This window comes from Mirounga leonina, unplaced genomic scaffold (genome assembly GCF_011800145.1).
Source record: "Mirounga leonina isolate KUSES-001 unplaced genomic scaffold, KU_Mleo_1.0 Mir_115, whole genome shotgun sequence".
Classification (NCBI taxonomy): domain Eukaryota; kingdom Metazoa; phylum Chordata; class Mammalia; order Carnivora; family Phocidae; genus Mirounga; species Mirounga leonina.
The window spans coordinates 37,323,735-37,343,926 of NW_023270268.1; the positions used below are offsets into that span (position 1 = coordinate 37,323,735).

Sequence of the window (20,192 nt, forward strand, 5' to 3'; positions counted from 1 at the left end):
GATCCCAGGACCCTGGGATCATGACCTGAGCTGAAGGCAGTCGCTTAACCAACTGAGCCACCCAGGCGCCCTCATTTCCCCTTTCTAAAGACCAAGATTTTTCTTAAAGGTTCAGCCTCTTTCTTCCCCTGAGATACAATGAACATAATCATAGCAACATTAGAACTCAAACCCTGCTCAACTCCTGACTGACTCGATCCCATGGACAAATGGCCTAACAAAAGAAATGCGCCTATTTCCAGGTATAAATACTATTTACTTCAATCTCTACTGTTCTTGTATACAAAATGTGTGGCATTAAAATTATAACACACATACAAAAGAGGGTAAAAAAAACCTACTGCAAGAGCTAAAGTAATCAATAGAAATAGACTGATATATGACCCAGATTTTGGAACTATCAGACAGGGACTTTAAAAACTATTTCAACTTTTTCATTATTAGACTGGAGGAAAATTTCTTCCTATCTTTAATCACTTTATTTTTTTTTTAAGATTTTATTTATTTATTTGACAGAGAGAGACACAGTGAGAGAATGAACACAAGCAGGGGGAGTGCGAGAGGGAGAAGCAGGCTCCCCATGGAGCAGGGAGCCCAATGCAGGGCTCAGTCCCAAGACCCTGTGATCATGACCTGAGCCGAAGGCAGACGCTTAACGACTGAGCCATCCAGGCACCCCAGTCTTTAATCACTTTAAAAGATAACTAAGAATCTAAACCAAAACACTTACAATATATTATAGGGTTTATAATTATGTAAAAATAAAATGTATGCTAACAGTGCATAAAAGATAAGAGAGCAGAAAAGGAAGTACGTATGTATGGTATAACATTCCTTGAAAGTAGACTGTGATAACTTAAAGATATACTCTGCAAACTCTAGAACACTAAATATAAAAGACTTAAAAAGAGGTATGATAAATCAGCATAATTCCACATAAGATGGAATCACAAGAAAAATATCGAATTTATCCAAAATAAATCAAGAAAAAGTAAGAAAAGGAATAGAGAACAGATGGGACATGTAGAAAAAAAAAAAACATAGCAATATGGCAGATTCAAATCCAACATCTCAATAATTACATTAATTGTAAATTATCTAGAGACCCTGATTAAAATTCAGAGATTCCTAGAACAAGGACTGTTACCAGGGATAAACACAGGTATTACATAATGATAAAAGAAAACATCACAAAATAACAAAACAACACAATAACAATCCTAACTGTGCATGTACCCAACAAAAGAGTTTCAAATATGTAAGAAAAAGTGACAACTCAAAGGAGAAATGGAAAAGGCACTATTATAATTGGAGACCAACATTCCTTTCTCAGTAATCAACAGAACAAGTAGACACATAGACATAGAAAATCTGAACACTAGCAATCAACTTGACATCATTATTTATAGAACACTCCATTCAACATCAGCAAAATCCACAGTCTTTTCAGTGCACTTGGAACATTAACTAAGATAGGCCATAGGACAGATCTTGAAAAACTGTAAAGCAATTTAAATAACCTCCAAAGGATGGTCTCTGATCACAGTGGAATTAAACTAGAAATCAGTAACAGAAAGATTTCTGGAAAATTCCCAAATATTAAACAACACATTTCCAAATTCACTGAAAGCTACAAACTACCAGAGCTCACTCAAGAAAAAAACAGACAACCTGAATAGCCCTATACCTATTACAGAAATTGAATTCCCAGTTTCTACCCTCCTCACAAAGAAAACTCCAGGCCCAAATGTCTTCAATAGCAATTTCTACTGAATATTTATGGAATAATTAATCTAACATTATAAAAATTCTTCCAGAAAGTAGAAGAATAGAAAACATTTTCTAAGTCATTTGATAAGGCTGGCACTAACCTGATACAAAATCAAACAAAGAAATCACAAGATAATTCCAAACCAATATCCTGCTTGAACACAGTCGCAAAAAACCTGTTAATTAACTAGCCTTAAAAAAGAATGAATTTTTTTTTTTCTTTTTAAAGATTTCATTTATTTATTTGACAGAGAGAGACACAGCGAGAGAGGGAACACAAGCAGGGGGAGTGGGAGAGGGAGAAGCAGGCTCCCTGCAGAGCAGGGAGCCCGATGCGGGACTCAATCCCAGGACCCCGGGATCATGACCTGAGCTGAAGGCAGTCGCTTAACCAACTGAGCCACCCAGGCGCCCAAAAAAGAATGAAATTCTGATACATGCTACGATATGGGTAAATCTTGAAAATATTATGCTAAGTGCAATAGGCCTGACAAAAGGATCAATAATGTATGTCTCCACTTACATAAGGAAGGTACCTAGAATAATCAAATTCATAAAGACAAAGAATGAGAACAATGGTTACCAGCAGATAGAGAAGAGGGAATATGGAATTATTATTTAATGGGTACAGAGTTTCTGTTTGGGATGAAGAAAAAATTGGGAGATGGATAGTGGTGACGGCTGCACAACAATATGAATGTACTCAAAGCCATCAAATTACACACTTGAAAATGGCTAAGATAGTGAATTTTATGTTATGTATATGTTATATACACCATATATATATATGCACCATAAAAAAGATCTTTAACAAAACGTTAGCAAACTTGATACAGCAATAGATAAAAAAGGTATTACATTGTGAGCAAATGGTATCTATCCAAAGAACGCTGGCTGGCACAGATAATCCAAAAGAATCTATAAAAAAGCTAGCAAAAGTAATAAATTTTAGTAAACTAATGATTTAGCAAGGTTGCAGGGCTCAAAATATACAACATACAACAAAATCAAGAAAGAGTAAACCTGACTTTAAAAAACAAAGCAACAGAAAACCAAATAAATAATAGTGGTGCCAGTGGACCTTCTTACCTTGTTCCTGTTTTGTTTTGTTTTTTTTAAAGATTTTATTTATTTATTTTACAGAGAGAGAGAGAGCAGAAGCAGGGGGAGCAGCAGAAAGGGAGAAGCAGGCTCTCTGCTGAGCAGGGAACCTGACGTGGGGCTCAATCCCAAGACCCTGGGATCACGACCTGAGCCAAAGGCAGACGCTTAACCGACTGAGCCACCCAAGGCGCCCCTCTTGTTCCTGTTTTAAATGGGAATGTGTGTTTCTAATGTAAATGTTTTAAACATGATACTGGCTAATAACTTAAAGATGGACTTTTAGAAAATATTATTTCAAAGTATCTTTTAATTCCTACTTCATAGAAAGATTTTAAAAAAGTGACCAAGTTTTTAAAAATGTAGCCCATAAAGTATTTCAGACAAAAATATGGTTCCTCTTGATCTACCTATATAAATGTATTATTGGTAATTTCTTATTATTAAATCAAGCATCTTTACTTTCTTGAAACAAATTCTACATGGTTCATGGTACACAGTTCTCTTATTATAATGTCAATTTTATTTGCTAATACTTTGGTTTTTGCTTTTATAGTTGTGTGATTGGTTTGTAACTTTCTGTACTGTTAAATTTTATTATATGAGTTAAATTAGTTTTGTTTCATGTACTGAAAGCCTTTGGTATTATACTCTGCATGTTTTACTGCCTGAATTATCCATTCATAGAAATAGGAAAAAAGCTTGCCCATAAGACTATGAAGAGAAAAGTCTTCCCCCCCCCCAAAGATTTACTTATTTGAGAGAGAGAGAGAGAGCATGAGGGAGCGGGAGGCGCAGAGGAAGAGGAACAAGCAGACTCCTCGCTGAGCCTGATGCAGGGCTCTATGCCAGAACCCTGAGATAGTGACCTGAGCCGAAGCTGTATGCTCAGCTGACTGAGCCACCTATGTACCCCGAGAAAAGTCTTTTTCAAAGTAATTTTTGGGGACAATATTTCCATTTCTTTCAACATATCAGACTTCAAGTTTTCTACTTTTAAAAATAATCAATTTGGGGGGCACCTGCCTGGCTCAGTCAATACAGCATGTGATTCTTGATCTGGGGATTGTGAGTTCATACTCCACATTGGGAGTACAGCTTACCTAAAAAAAAATAATAAATAAAACAGACTTAAAAAAAAAGATTAACATAATCAATTTGGTAATTTATATCTCCCCTGCAAATAGTATCTTTCATCAGTATTTTCAAATTCCTTAACATAATTGCTCTATGTAATCTGATAATTTTTTAAAAATTCTATATACAAATTCATCTAATGTTCCAACATTTTGCTAAATGATGTCCTAGAGTTTGTTTATTATGGCCAATCTACCTGGACTTTTCAGTTTTACCACTTTTCTACCTTCTGATTTTTGTTTTTATTTTTATATATTCCTCCTCTTGCTAACCTTTGCCTAACTTTGGGAGGTGAATTCACTGTTTCATTCCATTTTATTTTTAATTTTTTAAGGTTTATTTATTTATTTTTAGTAATCTCTACATCCAATGTGAGGCTCAAACTTAAGATCCCAAGATCAAGAGTTGCATGTTCTTCGGACTGAGCCAGGCATGTACCCCTCATTCCATTTTAAAATTACAAAAGCACATATACAACTTTGGCTGCATCCCACATATATGTGTATGTGTGTATATAGATAAAATTATAATTTCTTATTATTTTTAATAGTTGCTGCAGTTTAGGTTTCTGCTTGGATTTAATAGTTGTTTGGGAAGAGAACTGCCAGATGGACTTCATTCATTAATTTCAAATTTTATTGCATTGTGGCCAGATACAATGGTCTATCAAATTTCTGCTTCATAGACTACATTGTTATTTTTGTTTCTTAGTATGGTGACCATCTTTAAATGTTCCATGAATGCTTGAGGAGAAGGGTTATTCTCTTTTTGTAATGTACCCAGTGTCAGAGTTGAATTAATGTGAGGAGGGTATTCATTCAGCGGGGTGGCAGAGATGGGAACTTGGTTATATATGGGAGATTAATCACATAAGTAAACACATAGAGGATAATGGGAGCCAGGACTTCTAGGAGACTGTTTAGCTTTGTAAGCAACTACCAAACCGTCTTCCAAAGTGCCTGCATCATTTTGCATTTTCCGTAATGACGAATGGGTGTCCCTGTTGCTCCACATCCTTGTCAACAATTTGATATTGTCATCTTTTTGGATTTTAGCCATTCTAAAAGGAATATAGTGCCATTTTACTGTTGTTTTAACTTGCAATTCCTTAATGACAAATGATACTAAGTATCTTTTCATTTTTTATTTGCCTTTTTTTTAAAAAGATTTTATTGATTTGAGAGAGAGACAGTGTGCATGCGTGCGTGTAAGCGAGCACGAGCAGTGGGGGATGGACAGAGGGAGAGGGAGAAGCAGACTCCCCACTGTGCAGGGAGCCCGATGCAGGGCTTGACCCCAGAACCCCAAGATCATGACCTGAGCCAAAGGCAGATGCTTAATTGACTGAGCCACCCAAGCACTTCTTATTTGTCTTCTTTATACATCCTTTGGTGAGGTGTCTGTTCACTTTTTAACTCAGCTGTCTGTTTTCTTATTGTTGTTGAAGACAATTGTTACTATTCTTTTTATATTTTGGATACCAGTCTAGGTAGTAAAGAATTTCTTACCCAAAGGTAAGTCTGGCTTTTGCCCTTAGTTCCTGGGAGGTAATCTGTAAGTCCCTGGAATGTCTTACCTGATAAAAGTGTCTTGAACAATATGATTTAGGGTGCAGGCTTTGAGCCACAACAACAATGAGATTTAGGATGGGGGCATTTGGGTCACATCAGTTGACCTGAGGGACTGGAGACTTAGCCAGCCACATGAGCTGTTAGTCAGATTTCTGTGACTGAACCCCAATAAAGACTCCAGATACCAAAGACCATGTGAGCTTCTCTGGTTGGCAATACTCTGTGCAAGCTGTTAAACATCAAGACTGGGAAAGTAACACTGTCCATGTCTCCATAGGAAGACAAGTGGAAACTCCACATTTGGTACTCTTCTTGACTCTGGCCTATGTGTCTTTTCACTTGACTGATTTTAATCTGTATTCTTGAGCTGTAATAAAACATAACCATGAGTATAATAGCTTTCAATGAATTCTGTGAGTCCTTTTCAACCTATAAAACCTAAAGGTAATTTTGGAGACCCCTGAACTTGCAACTGAAGTCAGACGTAAGGGTAGCCTTTTGTGTACTGCTCTCTAACTTTGTAATTGGCTAACATAACTTTATCAGATACGTGTTTTGCTGTCGTATCTAAAAAGGCATTACCAAACCCAAGCTCACCTAGGATTTTCTCCTATTCTTCTTCTAGATGTTTTATCTTTTTTGTTTTACATTTAAGTCTATGAATCATTTTGAGTTAACCTTTGTGAAAGGTGTGAGGTCTGTGTATAGGTTCATTTTTTTGTACGTAAACTTTAATTGTTCCAGCCTCATTTACCAAAAAGACTCTCCTTTCTCCATTGAATTGTCTTTCTGCCTTTGTCAAAGATCACTTGACTGTATTTCTGGGCTCTATTCTGGTCTATTCTTGCACAAACACTATACTGTCTTAATTACTGTAGCTGTATGGTTAGCATCAAAAATCAGGTAATGTGAAAGAGCCAAGATGTCCATCGACAGATGAATGGATAAAGAGGATGTAGTATATATATACACAATGGAATATTATGCAGCCATCAAAACAAAAACAAACAAACAAAACGAAAACGAAATCTTGCCATTTGCAACCATCTGGATGGAACTAGAGGGTATTATGCTGAGTGAAATAAGTCAATCAGAGAAAGATATGTATCAAATGATCTCACTGATATGAGGAATTCTTAATCTCAGGAAACAAACTGAGGGTTGCTGGAGTGGTGGGGGGTGGGAGGGATGGGGTGGCTGGGTGATGGACATGGGGGAGGGTATGTGCTATGGTGAACGCTGTGAATTGTGTAGGACTGTTGAATGACAGACCTGTACCTCTGAAACAAATAATACATTATATGTTAAAAAAAAAAAGAAGAAGAAGATAGCAGGAAGGGAAAAATGAAGGGGGGAAAATTGGAGGGGGAGACGAACCATGAGAGACTATGGACTCTAAGAAACAAACTGAGGGTTCTAGAGGGGAGGGGGGAGGGGGATGGGTTAACCTGGCGGTGGGTATTAAAGAGGGCACGTACTGAATGGAGCACTGGGTGTTATACACAAACAAGGAATCATGGAACACTATATCAAAAACTAATGATATAATGTATGGTGATTAACATAACATAAAATAAAATTTAAAAAAAATCAGGTAATTTAAGTCTTAGATATCATCTTTTTTTGACCCAACCTGAGTCTCTTTTAATGTGTATGTTAATATATTCACTTTTATTCTAATTACTGATAAGGTGGTCTTACATTCTCTTACTATTATTATTCTTCCTACTCTTTAATATCAGCTCCTTTAATTCTGTCCTTTGTTAATAACACTGCAGACATTTTCTTTTTCCTAATAACACCATAAATATTTTTCCATTGTCTTTTGCTACTTAGTAGCAAACAGAAACTCTTTGATTAGTTTTATTTACAGCTTCTGTAGCAGTCTCCTTTTCACCTCTGTCTGGATGCTTATAGTGTATCTTTTAATCCTCCTCAAACTTTTCAACCTGATGTATCTAGTACTCACGTATCACTGAAATCCTTTAAACTATAAACTTAGGTTTTCTTAAGTTCAAGGATGTTGTCTTCTATTTCACCTTTGATTATTGCTTCTCTTCTATTTATTATTCTTTTCTTTAGGAATATTATTTATCTATACATTGAATCTTTATTCTTTGCACATTTCATTTGCATTTTTGATCCTTTTCTACTGTTACATTTCAGAAGGCATCCTCTAACTTCTCTTCCACATCACTGACTTGGTTCAACACTATCTTTTGACCCCTTCACTGTGAATTTTAATAGTAATACTTAATTTCAATATCTCTATGAGTTTTTTAAAAAGATTTATTTATTTGAGAGAGAGTGTGTGCATGCGCAGGAGGAGGGGGAGAGGGAGAGAGAGAATCTCAAGCAGACTCCCCACTGAGCCTGGAGCCCGAAGCAGGGCTCCATCTCACAACCCTGAGATCATGACCTGAGCCGAAACTGTGTCGGATGCTCAACCGACTGAGCCACCCAGATGCCCCTGATATCTTCATGAATTTTGATGAGTCTTGAAGAATTTCAAAATGCAGAAAAGTACAAAAAGTGATTCAAGATCCTTTGTAATCATCTTTATTTCCTCTAGCACCAGGGCCCTGGAGTTGGTCTATATGGATTCAAATATGAGACTTCCTTCTTAGTTGTGTGATCTTGGGGAATTAATTTAAAGTATTTCAATTTCCTTTGGAATAATCATTTAGTTAGATTTAATTAGCTAATTCATGAGTGGGTATTTATTTATTTATTTGAGAGGGAGAGAGAGAGCATAAGCAGAGGGTGGGGCGGGGGGAGAGAGAGAGAGAGAATCTTTTTTTTTTTTTTAAGATTTTATTTATTTATTTATTTGACAGACAGAGGCGCAGCGAGAAAGGGAACACAAGCAGAGGGAGTGGGAGAGGGAGAAGCAGGCTTCCCCCAGAGCAGGGAGCCCCATGCGAGGATCGATCCCGGGGCCCTGCAGAAGGCAAACACTTAATGACTGAGCCACCCAGGCACCCCGAGAGAGAGAGAATCTTAAGTAGACTCCATGCCCAGCATGGAGCCTGACTCAGGGCTTGATCTCACGACCCTGAGATCATGACCTGAGCTGAAATCAAGAGCTGGACACTTAACCAACTGAGCCACCCAGGCGCCCCATGAGTGGTTTTAATACAGTATCTATTACTCAAAAATAGTTAGCTATTATTAGTATAAGCTTTGCTGATATCTTGGTGGGTTACTTTCTTTGTCAATCTGCTGTCTTTAACATAAAATTTCAGATTCATTAAATAACTTTGAGAAAAAAGTAAATACCATCTAATATCTTGTTTTTTCCAAGTATGATTTTCCTCTGTGACTTAAGTATAAGATTCCTTTATTTTGCAGTTTCTTAATAAGCCCATGATGGTTTTTTAAAAATGTTATCAATTATTTGAAAGTTGAGCAAACCAACCAGGTTTGATGTTTGCTAAGAAAAAAGTTATATAAATTCTAGTTGGTTTCTCTCCTTTACTGTCTACCTGGGTATTATCTGACTTCTAACTCTCAGTTCTTTATTTGGAGAAAAAATTGATTCATACAACTCTAGCCAAATATCTGGTGTCAAGCAGTACAGAGGATCATGGCTCTCATCTATTATGGAGATTAAGATCTCTTCAAGGATCCTTTAAAATTATATACTTTTTATAGAATTTTGTTTACCAATTCAGTCTGTCACACCTTGAAGTCAACTGTGGATCCTAGGTTAAGGATCCCGCTTTACCCTTTGCTCTGATGAACTAAGGAAGACTCTGATCCTGTTGCCTTGTTATGTGATGTGTATGATTAGCAATTTAATCCTGGATACTTTGAAACAGAACATATTCTTCCCTAATCAAAAGCAGGGTCTGACCGTGAATTGTTTTAAGCTGGTGGCTGGTACAAGAGAGTTCATTAAACTGTTCTCTTCTACTCTTGTACATATTTGAAATTTTCCAAAATAAAACACTTCATTTGTATTTATTTGAAGTAGGGCCTGAAAAAATGCATTCCAACCCCATGGATTTTCTCCTCTCTGCCCTTCCCTACTACTATTCCCTTCACATCTGAAAATGTACCCAAACCAGTCTACTTCTTCCTTTACAGAACTGTGGTCACCAAGGGAAGTAGAGAGGTAATGATAAGAGAGATGGGAGGGAGAAAAAGAACCCGGGATGCTGCAGATAACAGTTGCAACACATAGTGGGTGGCTGCCAAGTTTCTAGTTGGCAAAGACCCTACTTCCTTAAGCTGTAGGTATGCAAGAGAGATGGGTAGAAAGATCTACCTTTTTTCTGTCTATCTTTGCTATTCTGTCTCAGAAATCTGTCTTTACTTTTACTGACAGAAAATCCTCCGAATGTCTGGCATATTTTAATTTGCATTTCTAGTTTCTCATTCTATTTATAACTCTGCTTCTCTATGTATTTTCACCTATTTGATCATAGCATAAAAGAGGAGATTAAGTAGGGTCCCACTAGCTGACTGCCTGCTAAGCCCAGGCTTCCCACTGCTGAATTCTTAAGTCTAAAAGGTCCTACAATAATCTGGCACATGTGCAACCTGGGAACAACAGATAGGTGGAAGAGATAGCTTTTGATCTATTCTTGCTTTCCTTAACTTTCGTATCACAATTTTACATATACAGAAATATGTTTATTGATATTAGTGAGCATACAGAATACAGCATAGAAAAAAAGAAAGTATTACTTTCTCTCAAGGAAGCTCTAGCCCAGATTAACAGCTAGCAACTGCCAACAGATATAAGGTTTAAACAGAAGCATTATAGCAACCAATTAGAAATATTCAAATTCATCCACAATAAAGTACACATAATAAAACTTAGAAATTGGTGAGCTAATATGCCAATTACCAGGGACACTCTCAAAATAAAGTAAAAAACAAGTTAGCACACAAATAATATGAAAAACAATTAGCATAATGGGGTAGATTGAGATTATTTAGAGATATGGTTCTTTAAATTCCCTCTGGTCTTGTCAATAATGGTTCATGTTAATTAAAGATTTCCTGAGAAAGATATGAACACAGAGCAATGTGTTTAGAAGACTGACCTCCAATCTGACCTCCAAACTGTTTCTACCACTTGGGAAGGTTAGTGGCTCTGTGCTTCAGTCTTCTCACCTCTAAAATGGGTATAATAAGAGTACTATTCTTACAAGGAGGTTGTGAGGATTATATGAAATAATAAACATAAAGAGCTTAGTTAGCACAGGGGCACCTGGCTGGCTCAGTCTGTAGAGCGTGCAACTCATGATCTCAGGGTTGTGGGTTCATGCCCTATGTTGGGTGTAGAGATTACTTAAAAAAAAAAAAAAAAAAAAAAAAGCTTAGCATAATTCCTGGCAAATAGCACTTCAAAACACAACAGACTTTTTATAACAAGTAAATTGACCTCTTCTTTCAGGGTGTTAATCCCTTGAAAGTGCTGAGACAAAATAAGGTGGTAACTAAGGTCAAATGGTACTTCAGACAAAAGGTAAAAACAAAAGGAAACAAAAACCAAAAACAAATTACAGACCAATATCCCTAAAAAATTTTAAACAAAATTTTAGCAAACTGAATCCAAGAATATATAAGAAGAATATATCAGGTCTAACTGGAGTTTATGCCAGGAATCCAATGTTGGCTTAATATCAGAAAAATAAAAAAAAAATTAAAAAAGAAAGAAAATCAGTCAGTGTTATTCACTGTGTATCAATAGAATAAAAAAGAAAAATTACACTATCATCTTGATCAATACAGATGAGGTATTTGACAAAATTCAACAACCACTGGTAATAACAACTTTCAGTAGTTAAGGAATAGATGGGAACCTCCTCAATGTGCTAAAAGGCAACTACTGAAAACCTATAGCTAAAAATCACACTGAATGGTTAAAAATTTGAATGCTTTCTCCTTAAGATTAGGAACAAGACAATGATATCCACTTTCACTACTTCAACACTGAAATATTCTTAGGGCATTAAGTAAAGAAAAAGGAAAAGAGACATGAAAATAAGAAAGGAATAAGTGAAACAGACAAAATTTTGGTCTATGTGGAAAATTCTATGGAATCTATCCTTACAGTTAGTTTATTGGCAAGGTCACAGGCAACAAGATCAATATATAAAAATCAATTGTATTTCCACATTCCAGCAATTAAAAAATCAGAGCTTGAAATAAAAAGATATAATTTATAATAACATTAAAAATATAAAATAGTTTGCAATAAATTTAACAAAATATGTGCAAAGTCTGTACAATGAAAATTACGTTTTGGTGAGACAAACTACAGAAGCCATAAATAAAGGACAGATAAACCATGCTTATAAATTGGAAGATTCAATATTAAGAAATCATTTCTTTCCAAATTCACCTATAGATTCCACTCAATTCCAATCAAAATCCCAACAGACACTTTTGTAGAAATTTACAAACTGATTCTAAAATTTATACAAAAATGCAGAAGACCTAGTATAGCCAAAAAAGCTTTGAAACAGAACAAAGTTGGAGGACTTACACTACCTGATTTTAAGACTTAATAATACAGGTAAAACAGAGTGTCTCAATGTTGGTACTATTGATATCACAGACTGGCTAATTCTCTGTGATGGGCAACTGGCCAGTACACTGTAGGATGTTTAGCAGCATCCTGACCTCTATCCCTATCAAAGGCAAATCCTTCACCTGCCAGTTGTAACAATCAAAAATGTCTCCAGAAACTGCCAAATGTCCAATGGGGGGCAAAATTGCCCTTTGTTGAGAACTACTGAGCTACAATAAGCAGTGTGTTACTGACATGAAGATAGACATTTAAATCAATGGAACTGAACAGAATCTAGAAATAGACCCTCAACTTAGAGTCAACTGATATTTGACAAAGATACAACGCAATTCTATAGGAAAAGACAATCTCAGTAAATGATGCTGTAATGACTGGTTATTCGTATGGAAGAAAAATAAACCTCACCCTTCACCTCACTCCATACATGAAAATTTAACTCAAAACTTATCACAGATAAATTTAAGAGCAAAAACTATAAAACTCCAAGAAAAAATATAGGAGAAAACTTAGTAATTTTGGCTTAGACAAAGATTTCTTAGAACTTAAAGAAGCACAAACTTTTAACTGATAAAATATACATTAAAATACAAAACAAGTTTGTGCCTCAAAACTTACTGTTAAGAAAATAAAAAGGCGGGGCGCCTGGGTGGCTCAGTTGGTTAAGCGACTGCCTTTGGCTCAGGTCATGATCCTGGAGTCCCGGGATCGAGTCCCGCATCGGGCTCCCTGCTCAGTGGGGAGTCTGCTTCTCCCTCTGACCCTCCTCCCTCTCGTGCTCTCTCTCATTCTCTCTCTCGCAAACAAAAAAAAAAAAGAAAAGAAAAGAAAAGAAAAGAAAAAGGCAAGCTACAGGCTGGGAGAAAATATTTGTAAAATAAATATCCGATAAAGGACTTGTATCCAGAGTAAGACAATAATAAGGCAAACAACCCAATGAAGGAAGATGGGCAAAAAATTTAAACAGTTGCTTCACCAAAGAAGATATGCTGATGGCAAATAAGCACATGAAAAGATGCACATCATGAGTCATTAAGGAAATGCTTATTAAAACCACACTGGGGCCCCTGGGTGGCTCAGTCGTTAAGCGTCTGCTTTCGGCTCAGGTCATGGTCCCAGGGCCCTGGGATCGAGCCCCACATCGGGCTCCCTGCTCGGCGGGAAGCCTGCTTCTCCCTCTCCCACTCCCCCTGCTTGTGTTCCCTCTGTTGCTGTGTCTCTCTCTGTCAAATAAATACATAAAATCTTAAAAAAAAAAAAAAAAACCACACACTAACATACCATATAAACCCACGTGAATAGCTAAAATGAAAAAAGACCAACCATACCAAGTGCTGACAAGGACACAGGGCAACTAGGACTCCTATTAAGTTGCTGATGGGAATACCAATTCGTACAGACACTTTAGGAAACATGTTTGACAATTTCTTAAAAGTTAAGCATACACTTACCAGATGACCCAGCAATTCCACTCCTAGGTATTTACCTTAGAAAAATAAAAACTTCTGTCAACACATAAGGTTGTATTTGAATGTTCACAGCAGCTTTATTCATAATAGTCCACAAGTGGAAACAATACCAATGTTCATCAACTCATGAATGGATAAACAAATTGTGGTAAATCCATATAAGGGAATGCTAGTCAGTAATAAAAAAGAACACCACCAACAAAAAAGAAGTACTAATACACACAACAACATGAATAAATCTCAAAAGCATTATCCTAAGTATAGGAATCCAGATATAAATGGTATTAATAAAGTACCCAAATTATTCTATATAGCTAAAAATAATTCTGATTTTCAGTAGCTTTTTTGTGGTTATATAAATCACTGACTCTTAACTACCTTTTGTTATTTAACTTAAGTGTCTAGTATCCTTAAAACAACTACAAACCCTTTTGCCATAAGGGTTATTGTGTATCTCTGCACAGCACCTCACAATACTACACATTAGTATATCAATACACAGGATCCACAATTCTCATTCAATAAAACAAGTGGGATGCAGCATACATATTACAATAGAGTCAGGATACTTGGGTTCAAATCCCAGCTGACTACATGGGGTAACCTGTGTTAAGGCATTTAATCTGTGTTAAGTCATTTAAGTCAATTAACTAAATCTAATCTAAGTGCATTTAATCTGCACTACTCTTATTCATTAAACTGAAAAGCACTGGGGTATAAAGTGCAGAAAGAGTGTTAGGGACATTGGGGTGGTACAATCAACAATCCCAATGTATGTGAGGCTGTAGTAAGGACAGAAATCTCCTGAAGAGGGGCACCTGGGTGGCCCAGTTGTTTAAGCGACTGCCTTCGGCTCAGGTCATGATCCTGGAGTCCCAGGATCGAGTCCCGCATCGGGCTCCCTGCTCAGCGGGGAGTCTGCCTCTCCCTCTAACTCTCCCCCTCTCATGCTCTCTCTCTCAATAAATAAATAAAAATCTTAAAAAAAAAAAAAAAAAAAAAAAGAAATCTCCTGAAGAGCAAAGGGCCAAAAGTCACACTGGAACTTGATTTTTCAGAAGAACCACAAGAAAGTGGAGACTCATGAGGCTTCCTGTCTTTTGGGTGTTAAGCAGGAGGTATCAGAAAAGTTACTGCAGGGATAACTGGCTTGTGCCAGACAATCAATCACAGAAGCATTCATTTTGATCCTTCAATAAAATGTCCTTCTATCATTGGGAAGCACTACATCTACGGGAAATTAGCTATTTCAAACTGATATAAAACAGGTTAGTTTTAATCTGCTGATGTGTGATTTCTATAGTAACCTATTTCAGTAACAGAGAAACCAAAAGTTCTGATATTTGGTATATGTGATTGGCTGAGAATCCACAATTGGTGGAATTAAGAATGCCTATAAATCAAAAGCCAGAATCATTCAAGGAATTACAAAATGGCGGGCCTGAGAAGCTTCATCAGGGATTTTCTGTGTCCCTACCATGTGTTAAAAACGTGCAAGATTACATATTTTATCACTTAGTCTTCACACTAACCCTTACAAAGTAGCTTATAGTGATAATAATCAGTTTACAATGATTTAAATGATCTCTCATTTAGAGATGAGATTATCATTCCGGTTTTAGGGATGAGAAAATTGATATTTTGAAATACAATTTAGTAATTTGTCCAAGTAGTCACCATTAGTATGTGACAGGCTAAGATTCAAACTCAGAGCTTTTGATTCCATGTCCTTACCACCACTTAAAACCTATTACCACTAACAAGTCCAGCTTCCAACTATTGATACCAGCACAATTCCTAGAAAAGAGCTGCATAATAACTTTTTGTTTTTCTTCTAAGGTAGACAGAAGGCAGATATAATCTAAGGTAGGCAAGAAACAGGTATCACCTCCAGCTATCACAAGGGGAAACTAAAACTTAGATGTAAAGTGATAAAGCAAGTTTCTGAATCTTGGCATTCCTAGCCCTTTCTCTGTATTAGCATTCCCTGATAGTCATCTTGATAATGATGACGGATGAAGAGGAAGAAAAGATGGAGGAAGAGAAAAGTACATGCAATTATAAGACCAAGTGTTTTCATTCTCTGAATAGCCCACACATATTTTTTGACTACCTATAAAGGTCGAGCCAGTGCTTGATACAACAGTGAATAAAAAGACACAGCTTCTACCCATAGGGAACTTTTACCCTAGTGGGAAGATACTGACAATGAAATGGACAATTTAAATATGGTGCAGAAACAGGATAGCACAGGGGGCCACAGGGGCAGATATAAGACAACTAAGATGAAGACGAAGACGAAGATGAAGCAGGGCTACAAGACATCCAGTTAAATTTTTGAATTTCAAATAAACAGTGAATACTGTTACAGTATAAATATGTCCCAAATATTGTCCTGTATTTTAATTTGCTACATCTGGCAACCCTAGGTGGGGATGATATTTGGAAAAGTGCCTCACAGGAGATGATATTTAAGATGAAAACTGAATTATTACTCATCCCCAACAAATCTGGACCCTGAAAATATTTATCCGTTGCTGGCCTATAGACTCACCATGTGGCAACGATCTGAAACCTCCTGACAGTAGCCAGGGAGGAACTGAGGGCTTTTACCAAGAGCCATGTAGTAAGCCATCTTAGAAGTAGGTCTTCCAGACATAAACTGACTCTTAAAATGCCTTCAGGTGATTTTGCTTTACTGAGTAGCGGAGGTGCTTGGGAACCAGGCTGTGAAATGTGTGCATACAGAGAGGGGAAATTTGCAGAACAGTCTGGAAATGAGGTTTAGATAAGCACAGGCTTTCAGGATGTTTATGTGAAAAACCTTCCACACTCAATACCTTCTCCACTCCAGACATAGTCCAGCCCTCAGATGACTACAGCCCTGGTCAACAGCTTGATTACAATACATGAGAGACCTTGAGGCAGAATCACCTAGGTAATAAGCCACTCCTGACCCTCAGAAACTGTGTGAGAATACAAAATGTTTGTTGTTTAAAACTGTCAGGTTTTAGGATAACTTGTGATGTGAAGTAGGTAAGTAATGCTGTGCCCAACAGAGTTCTGCACCCCGAAATAATGGGCCTACACCAGTACCCCATGATGCTCTTCCATTGCTGAGAACAGCCACAATTAGTATGGGTGACTTCAGCAAGAATAAGGTGGTGGATCCAGAGGCGCCACAGCTGTGACTGTCACTCACTTACACCTCCCACCAGCAGGAGATCTGAAGGGCGTATTTCCATGGCCACCACAGCATAACAAAAGTTTATTAAGGACAGCATATCCTTTCTGGAACAAAATAGGAGCTTTCTAAAAGAACAAAACAAAACAAGAATATTTCTCTGAGTTCAGCTCAGTCACTTGAGAGAACTGTGTAAAAGCAGAAAGATAAGCAAAATAATACAGTAAATTAACAGAGCTAAGAAAAAATCCAAGTCTTGGATTAGCTGTGGTTCTCAGCTTGATTTCATGTGTGTTAAGAATTAATACTGCTCTCCCAACCAGGAAAATAATTTGTTCCTGGGTGGGTTGTTTTGATTCTTCCATCCAGAAAGGAATTTCAGAAACTTAAGGATAATGTACAAATGAAGAGCTGTGAACTGTGGTTAATCAACTAATCCAGAATTTCTAAGTACTCGTTGAAACAATGTGAGTGTTATAAATTCCATAATTTATTTTATTCCAATAGATGAAGTTTAAGTGATTTCATTCCAACTATCTAATGTGAACAGAAAAATCTCAGAGAAACACATTTCTCTTTTTTCCCCAAAATACAGATGAGTTGAAAGGGAGCAGGTAATAGTGTAGAACTAAGTATGACTGCAGGAAGATGCTGGTAGTTTTCTTTGATCACAGCCCCCAGACTCAGCCCTTAGCTTTATAATAGAGTTTTCTATCCAAATTATCTCAGAGTTCATGCTAGTATGACATATTTTTCCCCAGGCCACTTCAAGACCAACAAACTTAGTATGTGCTTATGTTAGAATCCTTTAAGGTCTGTGTTCCAGATATATTAGATGTCACTCTTCTCCTTATGACCTGCAAAACAGTCACAATTATTTTACAAGATCCCCAATTCAATTTTCATAGAAACTGAAATAAGGACATTGCCTTAAAGGACTTACATCTCTAGGATAGTTAATTCAATGATTTAAGTAAAGCCTGATCTAACCTGTGTTTTCTAGAAATTTCTGTGTCAGTTAACATTTTTAAGTATTCTATTTTTTAAATACCCAACTCATTTAAAATTTACCTTGGTATACTAATTCTAGATATTAAAAGAAAGAACATAGTAATGAAAGAAAATAAAATCTAGAATATCTCTGAATTTGAGTATCTGATATTATAGAATAAAACAAGTTATTCAGCTATTTTTCTCCAGAATGAGGTAGCAATTTTCTCTATTTGCTTTGATTATATAAAATTGATACACATATTAAACAAAACCCTGAAGTATCAGCCCTAAGCCCCATGTATTTTCTCTACAGCCATGCTAACACATATGTTTAAGATTTTCCAATGACTGTATCCATGTTTCTTTAAGAATTGTTGTTGGTTCATAGTGAGGTCTAAAGATCTGGAACCAAAAACCAAGGAAAGCTTTAAAAACTGGCCAGCAAAACAAACAACAATTTCTAGAGGATTAGCTGCTTTTTTAACTAAACAGTACACTGTAAAATTCTGTGATCCAGAATAGAAAAAAAGCTGAGAAAAAAAACACTCAACACAAAATTCATTAATATCATCTAGGATAACAGATGCAACTCAGACACAGTTTAATTGTTTCTAATCTCTCTGCCTCCAGTTCTCTTTCCTCATATTTGGAAATTCTTTTATTTTCTTCCTCATAAAACATAATTTTTTTTCTAGTTCTCTTTTTTGTAAATAATCAATATATATTGTAGAATTTCTTACTTCACTGATTATCTTAAGAGAAAGTTCCACTTTGAAAAATTTCACCACCAACTTTCTTTTATTCCCCTCAAATACTCCTTTACAAACTAGAGAGCCAAAATCGGAGGGGAGGAGACAAGTGGAAACTCCAAGAAAACCTGAAAAAAGAAAAACCTGACAGTAGAATTTTGTCATCATTTCATCCACTCAACAAACAGATATTAAGCCCTTATGAGTCAGGTACTATGCTAGGGACGAGTCCTATTTTGTTCTCAAGAGCCTGCCATTACAATATAATCTTAAAATACCAATGAGGCTAATAAAATTATATTTATATCAAATTATATTAAATATAGTAAATACATTAAAACTAAATTAGATAAATATGTAAATAAAATTATATAAACACACACACATAATTGTTTTGGTGGAGAGGTTTTGCATTGTTTTGTATTTTCCACCTCATGCTAAAGATTCTGACAACAGAAAGAAAGGAATCAATTCTGAGAATTACACGTGTAGCGTTACAAAGAGGGTATGTGTGGATAAAATGGAAAGAAAACCAAGAGGTTAACATAAAAAAAAAAAAAAGAACATTTCAAAGTTATCAAAGCTCTAAAAGTAATATAAAAATCTGTGCAGTGTTTTATAAATATTTTATTTGAATCTAGTAATGCTTCTTCTTACAATAGCCAGCAAAGTCTATCAACCTACTTACTTCTTTTTGCCAAAAACATATGTTCAATTTCATAACTGAAGTTATATGGAAATAAAATTCAATTATAAAAATACACTTGACAGATTCAAACCAAATTTCATTAGATGTTATATTACAGGATATTATATTATCACTTCAGTCTTACTTCAAGTATTAAATGTATGCTATTTTCAAAATCCACATCCATGGCCTTGACTTGTTATAATATCCTTTAAGCGCATGTAATGCTTGTAAATTCTTATAATTCAGCTCCCTGGAATGAAACAAAATGTATCTGATATAGAACTGTATACTACAACAATATTTTATCGTAATTCCATAACCAAAAACTATGGAAAAGATTCTTCACCGCATTAATCACAAGGGAAATGCAAATTAAAACCACAGTGCATTACCACTATACACCCACCAGAATGAGGACAAGGAAAAAGATGAAAAATACCAAGTATTAGCAAGAATATAAGCAATAGGGAATCTTCATATACTGCTAGTAATAGTGTAAACTGGTATTATCACTTTGGAAAAAGTCATCTGGAAGTATCTACTAAAGCTGAGCATATGTATATTCTAACCAAACAAATTCAATCCTAGGCATATGCCCTAGAGAAATGCATGTATGTGTTCACCAAAGGACATGGACTAGAATGTTCATAAGATCATTAATTGTAATATCCCAAAACAGAAAACTACCCGAATGCCCAATAACATTAGAATGAATGGATAAATTATGGTTTATTTACACAGTGTAATATTATATAGCAATGAGAAAATTATCAACTGCAACTACATACAATATGGATGAATCTCACATACATAATGTTGAGCAGGAAAGGCAGTCACAAAAGAATACATACCATAGGATTCCATATGTAAAGCATAAAAATAGACAAGAATAAATCTATGCCATTAAAAGCCAAGACAGATACAACTTTAAAAAAAGAATATTTCAGCTACCACTTTTATTTACTATGTAATTTATAAAAAAG

The 20,192-nt window shown here is 36.0% G+C and overlaps 1 protein-coding gene and 1 long non-coding RNA gene across 6 annotated transcripts in view; both read right to left on the reverse strand.

The window, feature by feature from the left end:
* TFDP2 (transcription factor Dp-2) overlaps positions 1 to 20,192 on the reverse strand; it is a 177,197-nt gene that overhangs the window by 79,349 nt on the left and 77,656 nt on the right. The gene's annotated exons all lie outside the window — the stretch shown is intronic.
* LOC118004660 lies at positions 3,897 to 17,690 on the reverse strand. Its single transcript, XR_004677661.1, has 3 exons — positions 16,795 to 17,690; positions 13,575 to 13,609; positions 3,897 to 3,974 (listed from the first exon to the last, which is right to left on the reverse strand). It is a non-coding gene; the product is annotated as an uncharacterized LOC118004660 (long non-coding RNA).